Here is a 22,326-nt window from a genome sequence, read left to right on the forward strand (position 1 = left end):
GGCCTCTAGATTTCACTAGCATTCTGTGTTATCTAAAATGATTTTTTTTCTTTCAAGTAGAAGACTATATCTACATGCCCTGCTGGATGCTGAATATGTAATGAAGAGATTAGCTTATTCACATTTTCTTTTAGCAGCTTGTCCAGAAGTTAAAACAACATCATTAACCTCAAATTCTTCCAAAGTCCTCATCTTTAATTTTGCAAAAAATATCATCATAATTGACAAGTGTTCATTCTATCTCCTCCATAATTTCATACTTGATTTGAAAATTGTTTAACTTTTATTCACTCAACAAGCTTTTATTGAATAACTACTACCAAAGGAATCAGTCCTGAATATTTATTGAAAGGACTGATGCTGAAGCTAAAACACCAACACTTTGGCCACCTGATGTGAAGAACTGGAAAAGACCCTGATGCTGGCAAAGATTGAAGACAGGAGGAGAAGGGGATAACAGAGGATGAGATGGTTGGATGGCATCATCGACTCAATGGAGATTAGTTTGAGTAGACTCCAGGAGTTGGTGATAGACAGGGAGGCCTGGCGTGCTGCAGTCCACGGGGTTGCAAAGAGTCGGACATGACTGAGCAACTGAACTGAATTGAACTGATCAGTCTTCCTGTAGATTAAAACTTTACCAGTTTTTGTTGTCTTCATAACAAATACCTTCCCAGGATGTTTAAAGCTTCTTTACTTTCCACTCAATGTCTGTCTTCTTGCTGTCTCTTCTTGCATATCTTACTACAATGGTACAAAAATTAAACATCTTCTTTATATTTTAAAACTCAGGCCTAAATTTACCTAGTCTCTTAAGCCTTTCTTGACCCCTCGCATCCCTCTAGAATTTCTGACACCAGTTCCTTTGTGCTCTGATTAAACTCTTCTCTATTTCTGTAGTAATACCTAAATTATATAGCATATCTTTAAAATATTCATCAAAAACATCATATTTTACCTTCCTAGATACTTTTTGGAAAATTATTTCTCATTTTGGTCACTACAGTTCGGGCTGAACTGATTCCACCTTCCTGCTCACAGGATAGATACACAAGCTAATCATAATACAAAATTCCTTTGGCTACAATGAATAACTGAGGAAGAACAAGTGACCCAAGTGGTAAAAGCCAGATTCCAGTTTAAAATTGATATTGACACTTGAAAAGAAAGGCCTCTTTTCTGAGACTGCAATTGCTAAGCATCATGTAAATTTGAGGGTCGGATCTTCCCCCATTTTTTGGAAGCATGCCGGAGAGTGAAGTTATTAAAAAGTAAAGAACAATCAAGAAGTCAAGAGGAAGAGAATGAACAGTAAAATGCTATTTTAGTGCCAGGATTTAGCTTTGGCTGAAGCCATTTGTACCCCCTGGATATTCCAGGTATGCTTGCTAATGGACATTACTCTCAGCTAGTTTAGGCTGAGTTTTCATCATCTGCAACCAGGAGAGTCTGCATTATTACATCATGTCTGTGTCTGTCACTACACTGTGATGTAGAAATTGCCTCTTCTATTCTATGACAGGACTTGGAACAAAGGAGTACTCAGTTTATTTACATTTAAGAAATGAAGAAATGAATGGATTAGTGAAAGAAAGAAGTGAAGTGTATCTTAGGAATACAGGAAAACATGCATTTTTGTTGTAGTTCCAGCACACCAACAATTTGGTGCCCTTCTCAAAAAAAAATTCCTGAGTAAAAATTTTTTTCAAACTATTGTACTGCGTCGTGCTGGGTGACAGTGATGTTTGATTCTGAAGAAACATCCTTAAAGTGGCTTACTCAAGTTTGATGGATTTAGTAAATATCTCAGGATAATCAAGCCCTTTATTTACTTCTTAACACCAAATGACATCATCCAGATCCTAAAGTTATTTTAAATGACACATGAGATGGTGTCTCTGTTAGTCCCCTTGGGATTGAGTTTCATGGTTTAATCAGACTCACCATTAAAAATCTTCTCCTGGACAGAAATGGAGCTAATATAGTGTGATGAGAGAGTGTTGGCCAGTGGCTCAACCAGCTCTGCAAGTCTGCACATGTGGATTCTATTTTCAAACCTATGATTGATTTACTTTCTGACCATGGCAAACCACTCCGTTCTCCCATATGATGCTTATCAACAAATGGTGTCTGCTCAACTCATTTATTGAGAAAACATAACCACATTTCAAAAATTGGAGATTATTTCCCATGAATAATTTTAGTTTTTTTTTTTTTTTTTACCGCATTGCTATTCTCCATGTGTGATTTACTACCTGATCAAAATAGAGTTATTTTGGGATAGGGATTTAAAATTTTAGGAATCCATTATTTTCTTTTAATAAAGATATCGACCTTTGTAGATAATTTGATGTTTCTCTTATCACAATTTACATGTCATTTATAATCTCTACTGTAAAAAAAAAAATGCCTTTTGAGGATGCATTCTTCTTAAATGTTCTCCAGTTGGTTCTCTACAGATTATAAACTACTTATAGAGGAATGGGTATTGAACAAATATTTGTTGATTTGACTTACTGACTTGAACTTGATGCAATAATCATCAGTTTCACATATTCATATGCAGTGATGTGTGTGTGTAATCTCCAAATGCAAACCACTAGAGGGAAGGACTATTCACTTGGGATTCATTTTTCTTTTGATGTTATACAGATTTGAGCCGGCTTGTGAGCTTGTGGTGGGAGAAACGGCGTGGGCTGTGAAAAATAATTAGAACTTCTAAACTACTGCTGTACCTTACACTCATGAATTAGGACAGAAGACTTAAAGGGAGTAACTTTGTTATTTGAAAACTGATACTAGACAGCAGGAGAGATTATATAAGACATTCTCATGCATAAATTTTCTTTAAATTTTTAAAAATCTGTATGTGGATTTATGTTCAGAGTTATGCTATTATACTTACTTGTCTCCATGTTATGGAACACACTAAATATCAGCATTGTCTATTCCTTCAAGGATTGAAAGAGAAAAGTTACCTGGGAAATTATCTAAGACTGACCCTGCGTGGAATCCATGGCGATTTGTTTCCATGGTTAATTGTTTTCTCAGTGTTCTCTTTTCTAGGATCACTTCGGTGTTGTTATTTTGTTTTTGTTTTTTAGTTAATTATGTAGTAGTGTTAGTCGCTCAGTAGTGTTTGACTCTGCGACGCCATGGACTGTAGCCCACCAGGCTCCTCTGTCCATGGAATTCTCCAGGCAAGAATACTGGAGTGGGTTGCCATTTCCTTCTCCAAGTTAATTATGTACTTTGGCTTTTATTGCAGAAATCTCCCATTTCTTCTGTTTCTGCATTCATTTACCTGTACTTTTGCAAAATAGGGCACTAAAAATTGGTTACCCCTGTGTCTGTGCCTTTTTACTTTCCAGGTTTTATGATTGTGAATGATGTTTTGTTTCTTTATATAAATTATTTTTTATCTAAAAAATTTAGTTCTTCACTTTATTTTTTCTATTTGTTAATTAGTGTATTACTGCTTTTAACTCTATTTGTTCCCTTCATTAGTCTTCTGTTAGGTTTATTTTGTGATCTATTTTGTTGTATTAAATGTTTAATCTTCTGCATTATTATATATCAAATTAAGTAGCATTAATCTGTAAAGCTCTAAATTTTTCATCTAAGACCTAAGTTTAGCTCTTATCATATATTCTGTGTTTGTGGTGATTTCATTTTGGATATTTTCTACCTATTCTGAATATTAAGTATATTTACAAACGCAAATATATTTCTCTATATATAAATATAGGGGTATGTTATCCAAAATATACTATTTTTTAGAAATGTTATAAAATAACAGGAAGTCTTACTTTAGTGCCACGATATTTTTTCATACATATATGTAGATCAATCTTATTTACAACTATGTACATTTATAATGTTTTGTTTATCTACTGTTTTTTTCTGGGATTATAGGATTTCTTGAGTTACTCTCTTATTTGTCCTATTTCTATAGATTTGTCTTTGAAACCCTGCCATTCTTGTTCGATATATAGTGGACCCTTGAACAATATGTAGATAAAGAGCACTGACCTTCTGCATGTTAAAAAATCTGCGTATAACTTAGGCAGCCCTCTGTATCCATTTGAAGTTTCAACCAACTGCAGCACTATAGTGTTTACCATTGAAAAAAAGTCAGTGAATAAGTGTAAGTGGACTTGGCAATTCAGATCTGTATTGTCAAGGGTCAACTGTATTAAATGATTCATTCTCTAGTTCAGTAACATTGGAGACATCTCCTAGAAGTTTAGTTTTAATTCTGTGCCACATATAAACTATCTTTAGCTGTGTGGTTTTTTTTTTTTTTCCAGGCTTCCCTGGCGGCTCAGACAACAAAGAATCTGCCTGCAAAGCAGAAGACCCAGATGCAATCCCTGGGTCAAGAAGATCCCCTGGAGAAGGGACTGGCTACCCACTCCAGTATTGTTGCCTGGGAAATCCCTTGGATAGAGGAGCCTGGCAGGCTATAGTCCAAGGGGTTGCAAAGAGCTGGACATAGCTGAGTGACTAACACTTTTACTAACTACTTCCTGTGTCTTTTTTTATGTCATGTTTTAGGTTTTAGATATGCATATTTATTTTTTCCTAATAGTCATTTATGTGTTCATTCTGTAATGATACGTTTTGATTCTCAGTTTGTTTTCTGAGTTCCACCATCTCAACGTATGTCTGTCTGAGGTTTCATTATCTTAATCTTGATTTATTTTTTGTTTTATTGATTTCATCTTTTTTAGCATTTCGTCTGAATTTGAAGGTATTTTTTAAGAAAATCTTTTTCAGTATTTGTGTAAATTCCATAAGAAGTGTTTTTAAGCTTATATTGCATTTTATCTTCTTAAAATTGTGGTGGCCTTTTTTTTCCCACAGTGGTCACTGTTTTTTTTCCCATCTTTCTCATATTTAATGTGGGTAGTCTGAATATTTTTCTTCAGATATAGTTCATATAATTCCCTGTGATTCTTTTACTTTCTTATCTGAATTCTTTTGGTGTTCACTCCAGACTATCATGACATTTGAGGGCTGATTATTTTTGCTTTGTGTTCTGTCTGTAATTTTGTGCCCTTATTTTAGATAGGAGGCATGGATTCATCAGGAGAGGCTATGTGTTGATATGATCAGTACATTTGTTCTCTGATTTTTTTTATTAAAAGTTTCATACCACCTACTTACAGGTCTCTCCTAATGTGATAGGAGATACATTTGAATATTGCAGTCAAATTATGAAGACTCCATCTGTCAAGGACTCAATCAGAGGAGTTGAGTTCTGCACTTCTGCCAAACTTTCCCCAGCAACTGTCCACCTCTTCTCTTAGCCAGAGGAGAGAAAACTAGACAAATTCTGTAGAGCTCAAGTAGAGCTTCCTGTGAGGCTGTTCTCTTGGGTTCTTACACAACCTCAGAGTCTGGAAAATTCCATCTTTATTGTTGTTGCCTCCCTGCCCTTCTACCTGTAAGAAGACAAACTCATTCATCTTCAGTGAATAATTCTTATGATGATGATGACATTTGCCTTTTCTTCTCTTTAGCCATCTGTCTGCAGATAAAATTAATTATTCTGGAAATGAGGTTTGCCAATTATTTAGCCCGAAGTAATCCCATTTTCCACAGCTCAATCAAAATTCTGGGAGGTAGGTAAAACTGCTGAAACAAATGTTTTTCATATCAACTATGATCAGTCCACCAGAATACTCATTTTCTTCTGAAAATATTCATTTTTACCTTTTGTAGTTCCATAATGATGATGAGATATGCAAATTTTATAAAATTTTTATTTTTTTTTTAATTGTAATATTTCTATTCCCTGTGATTTCTACAACTAAAGACAAGGCTATTTCTTTAGCTTTACCACACTAATTTGTCCTGGTCAAGCCAAAATATCATTTTAGTTCATGTGGTATTTAATTGTGAACAGCAATGGCTGGAGGATTTTAAGGGTCACTAGGTCCAGATGTTTGGTCATTAGTCACCACCATATAACCCACCTTCAATATAATAAATATGGATAAAATAAGGAAACACTTCAGCCGTCAACAAGATTAGTGTTCAAGACTAATAGGAGCCTGATTTCTGCTTTTTAACTTTGTTAACATTTAACCCTTTGAGGGCAGAGGATTTCACTTGAAGTAAATCTCTTCTCACACACTCTGCTCTTATTTACTGAAGTTTATATACATTCATTAATGACACGTCCATTCACCAAAGAAGTGCAGGCATGCTTTTAAGTACTTTAATACTTAACATCACACTTCATATCTTTTTCTTAACAACATATTGGAATGTTTAAGAAGGTGGTTTGTTGGACAGTCAAGTAATTGTCTGATAAAGTGACCTATGTCTGTGGCTATGAGCAACCTTTTTAGAAGAATTTATTGGATGTATTTGGCTGATCTGGACTCCCACAAACAATAGAGATCCTTTTAAAACCTTCTTAGTATGTTTACTTTTCTTTTTTGTATTTGTATAGGATGAATACCAAATATATTATTTGTTTTTATTTCTAATGTATTGAATGGTATTTCTCACCTGCTGCAGTAGAAGTATAAATGTGCAACCATATGGTGCAGACCTTGGATTCTAGCTGCCCTGGAAGTCAGCAGGTTCCCCTGCAGAAAATTGGGAATATAATACTAATCAGGTAGAGTTGTTTTTTGGTTTTAATTTTACATAAGTAAGCATTCAATTAATGTTATTTCTGTCTTTCTTATTGCAAAGATGTCATACAATATTCTGACATATATACTTGCAAATCAAATATCTACTAGGAAAAGTAGATGAGAATATTGTCCACAAGGTCAAAGTTCCCAGATTGGATACTTTTGCTGATACTTTGCTGGCATTTTGGCATTATGTACTTCTTACAGTATCTATTATTTTATATCTAGCCCTTTTATAAAAATTCTTATACTATATTATCAGATTAAGTATCTTGTTGATTCCATATTAGGATTTTTCTTCCTGTCAAATCACTCCTCATTCTGTACTATTAATATGTTGCTTAAATTCTAGCTTTACATTAAAAAGACTTTAAAAAAAGAAAATAAAGAAAAACATATACCTCTGTCTAGTTGATTCAGTTTATTAGCATGTATTTTTAATAAAGACAAGATGGCAATAGTGATACCCCCCTTGAGTACAGATTATTTTTATTCCATTCCATTGCTCCTTAACCCGAGGGCTGGCCCTGGTAAAATCATAGCTTGCCTCCCCCAGGACTTTGAATCCCTTTTTCCACTTGTCACAGGAACAAAGTGGCAAAACTCCAGGTAAAAATAATAATTGTTCAACTGAGGAAAGCAGTGGGAAAACAATGGATCATCTAGTCCAACCAAGAAGTGGAGGTCAATTGATTCAATCACAAACAGTCTCAGAAATTCTTCCTCTTTTTATGAATTGTATGGTTTTCTGTTTCCTGCTCTCGCTACTCCTGCTTCCTCTTTTCTCTCTTTCTAAAATTTATTCATTCCTCTGTTCCAAACATTAAGATTAATTACATTCCATATGGTCTATCTTCACATGCCATTTTTTGAAGACAAAAAACAAGCAGTTTATTTATATACCAATTTTGTGATCATAAAAAGACAAAATTGTTATAGCCATCTATGTAATAACTATCTGAATTATCCACTTTTTATTGAAATATTTTCATTTTGAAAACTCAGCTTTTGGTTTTATTTACTTAGTTAAATGTTAACTTACCCATAACCTTTATTTTTCAAGATGAATTCTCAATCAAAATACATGAAGTGGCTACATTTAGCATGTGTGTGTGGCACATGCATGAATAACTATTATTGAATAGCTTCATGTTGTTCACACCAGTATATACATATGTGCACCTAATGTGTGTATTTGGATGCATTCGCTCCTGAAAATCTAGAAATACGCTTTACAATTCTTATATCTATTCCTATTGAATCTGAGAACAGTATCACAATTTATGTCACATGTTGCTATGAAGCTATGGAGAAAATATCCAATTTCTTTTTTGAATGTCGACCAAACACTTTACAGATTTTTTCCCTCCATCCCCTCCTGTAACTCTTTTAGTTAAATTAGCACAGCTGTCTAAAAACTCAGATGTAAAGCCTTCAAACGTTTTCTTTGTTTTAGAACAGATGCCTCAGGAGACTTTCCACCAGGAAGGGTACTTTGGATTAGCACAGCCTGCTTTCCTACTACATTCTTTAAACATAACTGACATCCCCAAAATAAGAAGGCCAATTTATTTTTGGGATGTGTATGGAATTTAAAGGGAGAGCATATTTTCACCATACCAGTATGAATGAGACCAGCATAGGTTTTTTAGGAAACAAGTTTACACCATTTCAGTGAACAGTAAGAGGTCAGATAAAACACTTGAACGTGGCAGGCTTCTGTCAGTGAAATGGATGTTTGCAAAATGAGAAGAAAGGTTTGATGGTGAAGAAAGTTAGTGTTTCAACTTAGTAGAACTGTCACTCCAGACATAATTCTGTGCTAAGAACACTTGACATATGATGGCATTCCTGAGTGCGCACACTATGATCTGGTTTTATTGGAACACACACATCAATAGAAGCCACATTTATTGATTAGGCAGAAATGAGACATCATGAGATCTGAGACAGAACCTGCTACCCCTCAGGAGAATAGGTTTAGCAAAGAATGCAGCACCTGCTGCTTCTTGCCCAGTGAGATTTAAGGATTTTTTTCCCCTCTTAACACTGAACTGAGAAAGTAGACTTTGATAATAAAAGAAAATTAGAAACCACAACTCTAAGATGAAAGGTAAAGTTATGTCACAAATTGTAGAGAGCTGACTCATGAAAAATAAATAGGAAGTACAGGCAAAACAAAAATAATTCTCTTGCACTCCTCCAATTATGTGTGGGAGGGGAATGAGTCTGAGTATAAACTTGTGTTTTGGGCTGCAATGCTGCCTTTTCCACCAAGGAATTTTCCATCATGAAATAGTAGCTTTTGTATACTGCATTCTAGTTTCTGACTTACATTATGCAGACACTGGTTATGCTAATAGTCTTATTCAAATAATGAGACACTTTTCTACTCAGTGAAGACCAACAATTCCCACACAAACAACCTGCACATCTATTGTCACTTTATTATTTTAATAACAAAGTACACGTTTTTAAAGAAACCTTTTTATTTTGTATTGGGATATGGCTGATTAACAATGTTGCAGTAGTTTCAGGTAAAGAGCAAAGGGATTCAGCCATATATATACATGTATCCATTCCCCCCCAAAATCCCCCTCCCGTCCAGGCTGCCACATAGCACTGATCAGAGTTCTGTGTGCTATATAGTAGGTCCTTGTTGATTATCCATTTTAAATATAGCAGTGACAAAGTGCACATTTTAATACATGTGAGGCAAAAATGCACCTAACTATGCTTTTCTAATTTTATATTTTAGAAAGTTATGCAAAATAGAATAATTTTATTTAAAGAAACAAAATGATAGACCTTCAACAACAAAATACTTATATATATTGTAAAGGTAAAAGGAAAAATATAAAATAGATAAGAGATACAATACTTGTTAATTATTTAATATGGGCCAGTTGAATTTTGATTTCTGATCCAACATGGAAAGAGCTTGGTAGTCATCATTCGCATCCAGGCATGAGAAATGCTAAACAAACTGAAAATCAAGAAATCTTAGATATATCAGAGAACTGAGACCCTAGCTCTGTTACTCTGACAACTAGAAAGACAGACAGGCAGATACAGAGAAATCACTACTTAACCTGAAGCAGATTCACTGGAGCAGAATCTGTAATGGAGCTAGTAGCAGTAGGAAGACTCTAAACTATGATTAATGAATTGCTGGAGGCACAGTGAGATTTAAAAACTCAGAGTTGGGGGCTTCCCCGGTGGTCCAGCGGTTAAGAATCCGCCTTCCAATGCAGAGGACACTGGTTCCATCCCTGGTCTGGGAAGAACACACAGGTCTTGGAACAACTAAGTCTTGGCCCCACAAATACTGAACGTGCGTTCTAGGGCCCAGGAGCTGCGACTACTGAAGCCTGCGTGCCTCGAGGCTTGTGCTCTTCTACTGAAGAAGCCGCCAAAATGAGAAAGCCATGCACCACAACAGAGCAAGCCCCGCTCGCCTCAGCTAGAGAAAGCCCACATGTCGCAACAAAGACACAGCACAGCCAAAAAAAAAAAAATACTAACTAAAATAAATAAATAGAAACTAATCTTCATTTAAAAGAGAAAATCAGAGGTGGCCCAATCTTGGTGGGAGAGGGGCACACTTTCATGATTTTTACTCCCAGTTTCTCTATCAAATTCTGTGAAGATTTGAGAAAAATTACTTCATGTTTGCAGCAGGGGGCAGGAAAAAGTAATCTTTCTAATATATTTTCAGAGTTCTCTATTCCTGGCCCCAAGGAAACTATTTACCAAAGTCTAATTGATTGAGGTTCTATCAGAGGCTACCCACCTGGAGGAAAATACCCAACTCAAGCCTCATCTAGCCTTTGACATTAGAGAAGGGAAATACCCAACTGAGACTTAAAAAAAAAGAGACTTAATTATGTTACTAGAGATAACTTTTCTTCCCCTCCACCTTACCACCATATCAACAGGGTTCCTGTATAATAGCAAGAACATAACTAAAAGAAGTTCAAACCTCAGACACTATTAAGAAGTCTCTAGGAAAAATCAGAATCCCAGGAGAGGCAAAAACATAGACAGTAAATGAAATGTTAGTCTCCGAAACTATGGCTATAGCAAACATACACACAACCTAAACCCTGGACAGAAAGATATAAAATCTCATACAAAAGTCAAGCTACCTCATTTCTTTTACCTGATAGTCATGTCTGGCTTTCAACAAGAAAATCACAAGGCCTGGTAAAGACAAAAATACACTCTGAGAGGCAAAGTAAGTATCAGAACCAAAGCCAGATATAATGGAGATTTTGAAATTATCACACTAGAAATTTTAATTAATGATGATTAATATTCTAAGGGTTGGAAAAAGTGGACAACATGCAGAACCAAATAGGTACTTTAAGCCAAGAGATAAAACTTCTAACAAAAAAATCACAAGGAAACAGTAGTGATCACAAGACTAACAGGAAAAAGAATGCCTTTGATGGCAATCTCATCAGAAGATTGTACATAGCTGTGGAAAGAATCAGTGTTTAAAGATATGTCAACAGAAACCTCTGAAACTGATGTATAAAAAAAGATAAAGAAAAAAAAAGAAAATGATGGAACAGACTATCCAACAACTGAAGGATGATTATAAAAATTGTAACATATGTATAATGGAAATACAAAAAAAGAAGAAAGAAAAAGTAGAAGAAATTTTTGAAAAAAAAACAATGGCTGAGAATTTTCCAAAATTAATGATAATCACCAAATTACAGATACAGGGGAAGCTCAAGAAACACCAAGCATGAAAAATACCAGAAATTCTATACCTGAGCTCATCATATTCTGATTTAATAAATCAAAGACAAAGAGTAAAACTTGATAGAAGCCCAAAGAGGAGAAAACTGCATTATCTACAGAGAAAGAGAGATAAGAATTGCATTGGACTTCTCTTCAGAAACTATGCAAGCAAGATGAGAAATGGAATGGAATATTTAAGTTGTTAAGAGAGGGAAAAAATGCCAGCCTAAAATTCTGCATCCAACAAAATTATCTTTCAAAGGAAAGGAGAGGACTTCGGTGATTATGATGTGTCTATGTTGGTTCACCAGTTGCAACAAGCATACCACTCTAGAAGGAGATATTGATAGTGGGGGAGGTTATGTGTATGTGAACAGAAAGTATTTGGGAAATGTCTGTATCTTCCTTCATCTCAGTTTTGCTTTGAACCTATAACTGCTAAAAAATAAAGCCTTTGAAAACATTGCATTTTTATATTTAGAAAAAAGTGAAGCAGAAATACTTTCTCAAACAAACAAAAATTCAGAGAATGTTGCCACTGGATTTGCCCTGCAAGAAATATTAAAAGAAGTTTTTCCAAAAGAAAGCAAATTATACAGATCAGAAACTCAAATCTACATGAAGAAAGAAAGAATATGAGAGAAGGATAAGCAAAGGTAAAATGCCTTATTTTTCTATTCCTAATTGATCTAATAGATAACAGTTTGTTCAAAATAATGACAACAACATATTTGGTGATCATAGCTTGTGGACAGGTGAAATGAATCATAACCTTGGCTTAAGGGAAGGGAATACTCTGTTATAGGTACTTGCATTGGGGCTTCCCTGATAACTCAGCTGGTAAAGAATGTGCCTGCAGTGGAGGAGACCCTGATTCAATTCCTGGGCTGGGAAGAAACCCCGGTTCTATTCCTGTGTTGGGAAGATCCCCTGGAGGAAGGCATGGCAACCCACTCCAGGAATCCTGCCTGGAGAATCCCCATGGACAGAGGAGCCTGGTGAGCTACAGTCCATGGGGTCACAAAGAGTCAGACATGACTGAGTGACTAAACTCAGCACTCAGCACAGGTTCTTGCATTATCCATTGGGAAAGGTAGTATTTGCACATGAATTTGGATTAGTTGTAAGCGTATCTTGCAAACTGTAGGCAAATATAGATAGTCATTTGACATGGTTTAGCTCCCATGATTGCCTCAACTCTGTAGTAAATACTGGTATTCTATTACAGATGTGAAAATTAAACATAGTTTGCAAAAGCAACCTAAATATTTTGTAGATAAGAAAACTAAGTCTCATAGAACTTAGTTAAATCATATCAAGAGAACTCACAATTTTAACCCATTTCCATCACCTTTCAAATCTTATAATTTCCACAGAGTTCATTATGCTTCTCATTCATGAGCCATCTTTAAAAGATCAAGGTGCAAATTCATAATTAATGATCAAAGCAAAGCAAAAAAAAATAATATTTTTCTTAAAAATTTATATCAATATAAGAAATATGTTTGCAAGTAGTAAATCTGTTTGCCACATTAAATAAAGGGTAATGAGGGAGAATACATATCCAAAGAAGTCTTAATTTTTTTCCATTCCTGAGACAGTACTATCATCAACCAACTTAAAGGTATATGTATTGTCAAAGGATGGAACATGATGTCTTCCTATGTCCTAGAGAGATGTCCAAATCTTATCTCCCAACCCACTTCATAGGTTTATTTATTCCTTCAGTAAATATTTATCTACCAGGTGCAGCATCCCTTAAACAAGAAGATGCTCTGATGTTTCTGTGCCAGAACAGCTCCAATCATTAGAAAGTCCTTTATTACATTGTATGAAAAGCTGCCTCATTAGTCCTAATCCTGTTTTTCAAATAACCATTACATTTTCCACACAGTAGTCTTGGACATATTTGAAGTATGTCTCATGACTTGTCTGGACTAAACATTATGGTGTTTGTCCTTTGTGGGGAGAAAAGTCACAACTTGCATTCTTCTAGAGGCTAACCTGAGAAACAGAGGCTACCCGGAGGAATAGTCCCTTGTTTGCAGAATATTTTTCTTGGGCCATTACATAGCTAAAAAAATCAACTGCCAAGATTAAAAATCTGAAGATAATTGATACTAATAAATATGTCTCACATTTTGGTAAGTACTTGAAGCTCCCAAGATCAAAGACCCTTGGAATGGGTCATGCACTTCCCAGTTCACTACAGGCTTTGCCTGGTCTTATTTCCTGAGGGTGGCCAAACGGCGTTGCCATTTAACATCTTGCTCTTTCTCTTTGTTCCTTTCCACCCCTTTTCCTCCTTCCTCCTTTTCTCCCTTCCTGCCTTCCTTTCTTCTTTCTTTCAGTTCTAGGTCCACTTAACTTCTTTACAATACATACCTGGTACCTTAAGCAATTAAATTTGTTCCTGAATTGTATGTCACTGGCCCTCATAAAGCTTTACATCCAGAACTAAGCATGATAGGGCACTTTTTAGACCACGCTTATTGATCATGATGCTATACGCTTATATGACAACTGCATTGCATTCCTAGGTATCCCAAACTAGCTTACATTGAATCCACAGTCAAGTAAAATTCTCAAGGCTGAAGCAGCACTCTCTCTACAGCTGGAATTCCTTGCAAACCACTTGCAGATTCAGTACTTCCTTACATCCTAGAGGGGTACTTGGAGCTCTAGCTAACTCTGAGACTAAATAGAAGTCACCCCTGCAATGACCCACAGCTATGTACAAATAGCTCAGCTTTTACCCTATTCTCACTTGAATCTCTATTCTAATAACTGAGTCACTGCATATTTACCTGTGCAGAAGCTCCTGCTTGGAACCTTGCCATTCCAAAACATGTGCCTGGACCCTAAGCCCTAGCAAAATAACTGATGCTATTACTGACTTTAGACAGATGGTAAGTTGCTTGTATCTCACAAAGAATCCGGCTGTTGTGTTTCCCTGCTACCCCAGTGTCCTCATTGTGATTGTTCCTGTGCTGCCTGTTGCATTGATTTGTGTGCTTCTGCTTAGGCTCTGGATCCCTAAGTGTCAACTCCATGGGAAGACAGGGCCAGATTCAGGTCCCACTCCTGCTGATCTACATGATCTGCTACGCACTGATAAGTCATAGCTACTTTTATCTTTTTAAATGTAAATAGTAGTTAACTGACTATTGTGTAACAGTTTGAATTATTTTTAGTCTTAATAACAGTATTTACTACCCATATAATTAATGATGTAAGTATGTGACCATTTTTTTTCCATTTATTTCTATTAGTTGGAGGTTAATTACTTTACAATATTGTAGTGGTTTTTGCCATACACTGACATGAATCAGCCATGGACTTACATGTGTTCCTCATCCTGATCCCCCCTCCTGCCTCCCTCCCCATGCCATCCCTCTGGGTCTTCCCAGTGCACCAGCCCTGGGCACTTGTCTCATGCGTCCAACCTGGGCTGGTAATCTGTTTCACCCTTGATAGTATACTTGTTTCAATGCTGTTCTCTCAGAATATCCCACCCTCGCCTTCTCCCACAGAGTCCCAAAATCTGTTCTGTACATCTGTGTCTCTTTTTCTGTTTTGCATATAAGGTTATTGTTACCATCTTTCTAAATTCCATATATATGCGTTAGTATACTGTATTGGTCTTTATCTTTCTGGCTTACTTCACTCTGTATAATGGGCTCCAGTTTCATCCATCTCATTAGAACTGATTCAAATGAATTCTTTTTAATGGCTGAGTAATATTCCATGGTGTATATGTACCATAGCTTCCTAATCCATTCGTCTGCTGATGGGCATCTAGGTTACTTCCATGTCCTGGCTATTATAAACAGTGCTGTGATGAACATTGGGGTGCACATGTCTCTTTCAGATCTGGTTTCCTCAGTGTGTGTGCCCAGAAGTGGGATTGCTGGGTCATATGGCAGTTCTATTTCCAGTTTTTTAAGGAATCTCCACACTGTTCTCCATAGAGGCTGTACTAGTTTGCATTCCCACCAACAATGTAAGAGAGTTCCCTTTTCTCCACACCCTCTCCAGCATTTATTGCTTGTAGACTTTTGGATAGCAGCCATCCTGACTGGCGTGTAATGGTACCTCATTGAGGTTTTGATTTACATTTCTCTGATAATGAGTGATGTTGAGCATCTTTTCATGTGTTTGTTAGCCATCTGTATGTCTTCCTTGGAGAAATGTCTGTTTAGTTCTTGGGCCCATTTTTTGATTGGGTCATTTATTTTTCTGGAATTGAACTGCAGGAGTTGCTTGTATATTTTTGAGATTAATCCTTTGTCTGTTGCTTCATTTGCTATTATTTTCTCCCAATCTGAGGGCTGTCTTTTCACCTTGCTTATAGTTTCCTTCATTGTGCAAAAACTTTTAAGTTTAATTAGGCCCCATTTGTTTATTTTTGCTTTTGTTTCCAATATTCTGGGAGGTGGGTCATAGAGGATCTTGCTGTGATTTATGTCAGAGAGTGTTTTGCCTATGTTCTCCTCTAGGAGTTTTATAATTTCTGGTCTCACATTTAGATCTTTAATCCATTTTGAGTTTATTTTTGTGTATGGTGTTAGAGAGTGTTCTAGTTTCATTCTTTTACAAGTGGTTGACCAGTTTTCCCAGCACCACTTGTTAAAGAGGTTGTCTTTTTTCCATTGTATATCCTTGCCTCCTTTATCTAAGATAAGGTGTCCATAGGTATGTGCATTTATCTCTGGGCTTTCTATTCTGTTCCATTGATCTATATTTCTGTCTTTGTGCATATGTGACCATTTTTAAATTAGCACAGAGTTATAGTCCCAAAACATTCACAAAGGGCCTTTAGAGTGTTCATGTTTTCTGTTTGTTCTTTCCCTTTGTTTGTTCCATGTTGCTTGTTTTAGCAATAAACTGTAAGTTATCGTTTACTTTTTGAACCTCAGTATAGAAAACACAGATGCTGCTAGTGTTAAAGAAGCCACTCGCCAGCACAGGAAACAGAAGAGATACAGGTTCAGTCCCTTTGTTGGGGAGATCCCTTGAAGGAAGTCATGGCAGCCCACTCTCATATACTTGCCTGGAGAATCCCACGGACAGAGGAGCCTGGCAGGCTATAGTCCAAAGGGTCACAAAGAGTCAGATACCACTGAAGTGACTTAGTACATAGAAGACCCTGAGCTTCCCAGGTGGTGCTAGTGGGAAAGAACGCACCTGCCAATGCGGGAGACATGACACCCAAGATCTATCCCTGGGTTGGGAAGATCCCCTGGAGAAGGAAATGGCAACACACTCCAATAGTCTTATCTGGGAAATACAATGGATAGAGGAGCCTGGCAGGCTACAGTTCATGGGGTCGAAATAGCCTGACACAGCTTAGCAACTAAACAACAAAAAAAGAACTTCATTAGTGTCCCTACTACATTTGCCTAGTTAGATACATCATTTCATTTCATGTTTAAATACCTTTTCAACCTTAAGTTACACATGTGCATTCTGGTTTTAAAGCTTCTGAAAAAATTATAATTATCCCCTTATATCTACTAAGTAACTGAAGCAAACTTTGAACAAGTCAAGTGTAGAGACTTGCAGTTCTTTTATATAGACAGTTGTCTGAGTTAATATGTTCCTTGATTTACTAAATCATTAGTAAATCTATGAGCTTTAGCCCTTCCCTTCTTGCTACTATAACATTGATGTTGTTAGTAGTTGGAAAATATTCAACCAATAAATGTGTATTCTAGCATTTAAAATTCATAGTTAAACTTTCTTCTTCATCGGTAAAATACAAATATTCCAGGTAGAAATAGTACATATCTGATATAAGAGATATAAGTAAATATTTGAGTGTAGAATCTGCAGAACTTGGGCTAATTCAAGTCAATTTTAAAAAAGGGGAGGCAGAATCTGTGTTGTGTGTGATGGAGTATATGCAGCACCGCAGCTAACAGAGAATAGAACTCAGGAAGAGGTAACTACAAGAATGAATGATATCGTAGATGTGTGGTGTGTCAGGTTACAATGGGATATCCAGGCATGGATGCGGAAAGCATAGATAGACGTGTTAATCTGGAGCTCTAGAAAGTCTAGAGAGGAGAAAAAGATTTGGAGTTCATTAGTAAAACAGGCATGGTGTGACACCATAGGAAATGATGTACTTGCTCAAGAAAAACATGTATATGAGAAAGAGGAGCATGCAGAAGAAAGAATCATAGGAGAGACATCTATGGGAGACATCACAGGACTTGGTTAAATTGTAACATTAACTACCCAATTGGAAAGATAATATTTTAAAAAACTGAACAGCTTCCTCCAAACTCCATACAACTCCACAAGTGGTACCAAATTCAAATGGTTCACAGAGAAGTTTCACAAACATTTACATTTTCCAAAGCATACACCAGTGGATTTCAACCAGGAAGCAATTTTTTTGCCAGGAGACATTCATCATTTTTGGCGACATTTTTTTGTCACAACTGGGAAAGGGACTGGTGTAGGGAGAGCATTCTATTGGCCTCTAGTAGGAATAGGTCAGTTCAGTTCAGTCACTCAGTCATGTCCAACTCTTTGCAGCCCGTGGAGTTCAGCACAACAGGATTCCCAGTCCATCACCAGCTCCTGGAGTTTGTCCACACTCATGTCTATCGAGTCGGTGATGCCATCCAACCATCTCATCCTCTGTCATCCCCTTCTTCTCCCAGCTTCAATGTTTCCCAGCATCAGGGTCTTTTCCAATGAGTCAGCTTTTCCCATCAGGTGGCCACAGTATTGTAGTTTCAGCTTCAGCATTATTCCTTCCAATGTATATTTAGGACTGATTTCCTTTGGGATGGACTGGTTTGAACTCCTTGCAGTCCAAGGGACTCTCAAGAGTCTTCTCCAACATCACAGTTCAAAAGCATCAATTCTTCTGTGCTCAGCTTTCTTTATAGACCAGTGCCCACATCCATATATAGCTACTGGAAAAACCATAGCTTTGACTAGATAGACCTTTGTTGGCTATGTAATGTCTTGCTTTTTAATATGCTGTCTAGGTTGGTCATACCTTTTCTTCCAAGGAGTAAGTGTCTTTTGATTTCATGGCTGCAGTCACCATCTGCAGTGATGTTGGAGCCTAAGAAAATAGTCTGTCAGTGTTTCCACTGTCTCCCATCTATTGCCATGAAGTGATGGGACCAGATGCCATGATCTTCATGTTTTGAATGTTGAGTTTTAAGCCAAGTTTTCACTCTCCTCTCTCACTTTCATCAAGAGGCTCTTTAGTTCTTCTTCACTTTCTGCCATAAGTGTGGTGTCATCTGCATATCTGAGGTTATTGATATTTCTTCCAGCAATCTTGATTCCAGTTTGTGCTTCATCCAGTCCAGCATTTCACATGATGTACTCTGCATATAAGTTAAATAAGCAGAGTGACAATATAGAGCTTTGACATACTTTCCTAGTTTGGACCCAGTCTGTTGTTCCACATCCAGTTCTAACTGTTGCTTCTTGACCTGCTTAAAATTTCTCAGGAGGCAGATCAGGTGGTCTGGTATTCCTATCTATTTCATAATTTTCTACAATTTGTTGTGATCCACACAGTCAAAGGCTTTGGCATAGTCAGTAAAGTAGAAGATGTTTTTCTGGAACACTCTTGCTTTTTCAGTGATCCAACAGATGTTAACAATTTGATCTCTGATCCCTCTGTCTTTTCTAAATCCAGCTTGAACATCTGGAAATTCATGGTTCACTTACTGTTAAAGCCTGGTTGGAGAATTTTGAGCATTACTTTACTAGTGTGTGAGATGAGTGCAGTTGTGTGGTAGTTTGAACATTCTTTGGCATTGCCTTTCTTTGGGATTGGAATGAAAAGTTTTCCAGTCCTGTGGCCACTGCTGAGTTTTCCAAATTTGCTGGCATATTGAGTGAAGCACTTTCATAGCATCATCTTTTAGGATTTGAAATAGCTCAACTGGAATTTCATCACCTCCACTAGCTTTGTTCATAGTAATGCTTCCTAAAGAAAGAAAGAAAGTGAAGTCGGTTAGTCATGTCTAACTTTTTGCAACCCCATGGACTGTAGCTTACCAGCTCCTCTGTCCATGGGATTTTCCAGGCAAGAATACTGGAGTGGGTTGCCATTTCCTTCTCCAGGGGATCTTCCCAGCCCAGGGATCGAACCTAGGTCTCCCACATTGCGGGCAGATGCTTTATCATCTGAGCCACCAGGGAAGCCAGTGCTTCCTAAGACCCACTTAACTTCACATTCCAGGATGTCTGCCTGTAGGTTAGTGATCATACCATCATGTTTGTCTGGGTCATGAAGATCTTTTTTGTATAGTTCTTTTGTGTATTGTTGCCACCTCTTCTTAATATCTTCTGCTTCTGTTAGGTCCATACCATTTCTGTCCTTTATTGTGCCCATCTTTGCATGAAATGTTCCCTTGGTATCTCTAATTTTCTTGAAGAGATCTCTAGTCTTTCTTATTCTATTATTTTCCTCTATTTCTTTGCATTGATCACTAAGAAAGGCTTTCTTATCTCTCCTTGCTATTCTTCAGAACTCTACATTCAGATGGGTATCTCTTTCCTTTTCTCCTTTGCCTTTAGCTTCCTTTCTTTTCTCAGCTATTTGTAAGGCCTCCTCAGACAACCATTTTGCCTTTTTGTATTTCTTTTTCTTGAGGATGGTCATATTCCAGTAGGAAAAGGAATAGGTCAGAATACAGTTAAACATCCTACAGTATACAGGACTGCCCTACAGCAACAAATTATTAGCCCAAAATGTCAAGAGTGCCAAAGTTGAGAAATTCTGGTATAGAAGAAAAACTTGTAAAATGAAAAAAGCTAATTCTTGGTTTATATTTGAAGGAAAATGAAATTTGAAAACCATCAAAGATGGTTGTGGTAAAATTATTAATAAAGCTTGCTCCAATGGTTGATGCATTATACCAATAAAATATGAACAAGGCCTACATTTTTATTAAAATAATACACATGACAGAGAAGGCTTTATTTCAGAAGTGCATGGCTGATTCAACAAAATCAAATCCAGCAATATTTAATATAAAAAATAATGGAGAAAAACTCATTTCAACATATCCCAAATAGTATTCAAAAAATTCAATATCCAATCCTAATTAAAAAATTATAATCCTATTCTAGTCAATGAAAGAAACTTTCTTAACTTGGTAAAATGTATACATTAAAATTTTTGAAAAATCTTATTCAACAGTGAACTACTAGAGTTATTTCTAATAAAATTAGGAAAAAGAAAAGCATGACATACATCACCGTGTTGGATTATTCTCTATACTAAAATAACATAAGAAAAGATCTAATAATAAATTTTCAAGTGGAATAGAGAAAGTAATCTTTTTATATTTTGAATGCTTAGAGAATTCAATAAAAATGAAAAAATATTCAAATTACTGAAAATATAGAAAATTTTATTAAAGTAAGATTAAAAAATAATTTAATACCAGAAATAATCAACTAGTTATCAAATTAAAACTGTTATTCTAGTCACTCTAGCAATAATGATAATAAGCTTAAAATAGAGTCTACTTTGGTTTTTGGCTACCCACTGTCTCTTCCTCCTTTTCTGTACAGCAGACGCCTCACTCTATCGTGGGGATCTGGAGATGTCCAATACATGCTACTGTGTGGGTCCCCAGAGTTACTCTGGCCATCTGCTTTTTCTGAATCCATTATTTTTCGTTTGTTTTTTTCCCTATAAAGGTTCAGTTGATTTTTTATGTTGAAATGTTCAGTTGATGAAAGTTTCAATTGATTTGTTATGTTGAAATGTTGTTATGTTGACATGTTATGTTGAAATGGTTTGTTACAGTAGTTTTATTGCTTTCAACCAAAGAACTAAAAAACTAGGTATAAAGAACCAAAAGAAAGAAAAGTTCAATCACAAAAGAAAGGAACACATGAGCAATAAGGTGTGGGTTGCTCCTAGATAGAGAAACCCAATCAGTAAAGATGTAAGTTTTCTTCCAGATTAATTATTATAATTCTCCACAATCACGATTCCACTAAGGGTGTGACTCAATTAATTTATTTGAAAAACAAGAAAATAGGACAACTTTACAACTATAGTTCAGTGGATCTTCCCATCAGTTAGGAAAAAAAAAAGAACAAATAAGCTCTGTTTATTGTAGGAAGGAACAAGAATAAACACATACATGAAGAAACATAAAAGAAATCTGGCAATAACTTCATAAATGATAAAATTCTAATTGAAAACTAGTAAAAAGTTATTCAAACAAGTTATACCCTCCCTCTATATTACAAACACACACTCACATGCTCTAGTTTAACTAAAGGTGTAAATTTAAAGTATAGAACCATAAAAATTTAAGAAACATTTAAGAGACTATTTTCATCATCTTGGTGTAGGGAGGGTCTAGGTTTAGAAAAAAGAAGCTTTGAACAAACATCATAAGGGAAAGAACAGATATATTTGTTTACATAGAACATGATAATAGAAGCTACTACACAGCAAAAGTCACCATAAATGAAGATTGAAAATTCATTTGACAAGTGAATACATACTTTTCCTCATTAGTAATCCAAGAACTGCAATTTTAAACAGCTAGTCAAATTGAGAATGATTGAAAGGCCTATTGAGAAGGAAGCTCCAAACACTGGACAGAGATAAGTATATTTCTGATGGGCAATTTCATAAAGGACCTTAAATTATAGTGAAGTGAAAGTCACTCAGCCATGTCCAGCTCTTTGTGACCGCATGGGCTATAGAGCCCATGGAATTCTCCAGGCCAGAATACTGGAGTGGGTAGCCTTACCCTTCAAGAGAAGTTCCGAATCCAGGGACTGAACCCAGGTCTCCCGCGTTGCAGGCGGATTAAGTGCACAGCAAGTTTAACTCACCAAATTTACTTCTAGGAATTTATTAAATGGAAATACTTTGACAAGTACAAAAAGATGACATATGTTTGAT

The sequence above is a fragment of the Odocoileus virginianus genome, chromosome 1, assembly GCF_023699985.2.
Source record: "Odocoileus virginianus isolate 20LAN1187 ecotype Illinois chromosome 1, Ovbor_1.2, whole genome shotgun sequence".
Lineage (NCBI taxonomy): Eukaryota > Metazoa > Chordata > Mammalia > Artiodactyla > Cervidae > Odocoileus > Odocoileus virginianus.